The sequence below is a fragment of the Mus pahari genome, chromosome 12, assembly GCF_900095145.1.
Source record: "Mus pahari chromosome 12, PAHARI_EIJ_v1.1, whole genome shotgun sequence".
In the NCBI taxonomy this organism is placed as follows: Eukaryota; Metazoa; Chordata; class Mammalia; order Rodentia; family Muridae; genus Mus; species Mus pahari.
In genome coordinates this window covers 28,557,811-28,559,425 of record NC_034601.1, presented here as the reverse complement: position 1 = coordinate 28,559,425, position 1,615 = coordinate 28,557,811, and the positions used below count along the sequence as shown (strand labels likewise).

The 1,615-nt window shown below is 51.2% G+C and overlaps 1 protein-coding gene across 2 annotated transcripts in view; it reads right to left on the bottom strand.

Moving 5' to 3' along the window:
* Slc12a8 (solute carrier family 12 member 8) overlaps window positions 1-1,615 on the bottom strand; it is a 153,598-nt gene that overhangs the window by 137,326 nt on the left and 14,657 nt on the right. The gene's annotated exons all lie outside the window — the stretch shown is intronic.

Sequence of the window (1,615 nt, the reverse complement as noted above, 5' to 3'; positions counted from 1 at the left end):
GGAGATGCCAGGAACTCATTGGCTAACTAGCATAGCCAGGACAGTTTCAGTCCAGCAAGAGACTCTGTCTCCAGTACATGCTCACCCACCTCGCATACACACACACACACACACACACACACACACACACACACACACACACACACACACACACACCTAGAGACGAGGAATGACTCTATAAAGGGATCCCTATTTTCTCTTAGTAGCAGGGGTTGCTGCCTCCATATGTAGAGGCTAACTGTTCACCAAACGCCCAGCCCCTTTGCAAGTGAGATCATGTGACCAGGAGAGGTAGTTAGAAGCAATAGCAGGTTTTGCCTTGGTAGGTTGGGGCCCCAGCAGCTCAGACAGTATCACTGGCTCCCAGCAATGCGCATTCCCTTCAGTCTTCCAGATGAGGGTAGCGTCTAGCATTTGCTCCTTCTGATGATGACTGGACACTTTTCACTGCTTCAGCCTTTCCCATCCTCTGTCTCAGGATTCTGTTTAAAAGACCCGAGTCATTTGTTTCTCTGCCTGAACCCTGCCTGCCATGGTGCCTCTACAGCTCCTGTCTTTCCGGGATTCTGGAGTCTTCAAGCCTCTGCTGATTATCTCAGAATCAAAGATACACTACTACTTCAGTGGGGGGGAGGGTCATCATTTTTCTAATTTAAAAATAACAATAGCATCTCTGAACCCCGTGCTAGCTGGTTTCTATGTCAATTTGACATGAGCTCAAGTCATTTTGGAAGAGGGGACCTCCACTGAGAAAATTCACCCACCAGATCAGCCTATAGGATATAGGCAAGCCTGTGGAGTGTTTTCTTGAGTGAAGATCGATGTGGAAGGATCCAAACCCCTGTAGGCAGGCAGCCCGGGGGGGGGGGGGGTATAAGAAAGCAGGCGGAGCAAGCCCTTAGGGAGCAAAGAAGGGAGCTACGTGCCTCTTTGGCCTCAGTTCCTGACCTGACTTCCTTCTGTGACAACCTGTGGGTGGTGTGAATAGAAACGCCCCCACCCCACCCCCGGCGCCGCCGCCCCATAGACCCCTGTGTTTGAATGCTTGGCCCATAGGGAGTGACATGGTTAGGAGATGTGGAGGAAGTGTGTCACTGTGGGGTGGGTTTGGAGGTCACCTATGCTCAAGCTCCACCCAGTGTGACACCCAGTTGTTCCCAAAGATCAATATGTAGAGCTCTCAGCTCCTTCTCCAGCATCATGTCTGCCTGGATGCTGCCATAGTGGGTGGCCAAGACTTGCATTGCTGGAACCTGAACTTTTGCCCCCCAAACTCTAGGTTTATTATTTATAAATAAATGCAAAGAGAAGACAGAAAAAAAGCAAGAAACAGGAGAAAACTCTAAGACCCAGAAGCACAGGGCCTGGTTCTGTGATAACTGATGAGACACAGCAGTGACCTCAGACAAAACTGGACAACACTGCTTAAAACAAAAGAGCCCAGAGGTCGCTCCTTCTCCTACCCCACACTAAGACCAAGCAAGGGCCTCCAAGCGAGTCCTGCTCACTAGAGGCAGTGAAGGACAGGGGAGAGATGGAGGGAGGGAGGACAGGGGAGAGATGGAGGGAGGGAGGGAGGACAGGGGAGAGATGGAGGGAGGGAGGACAGGGGAGA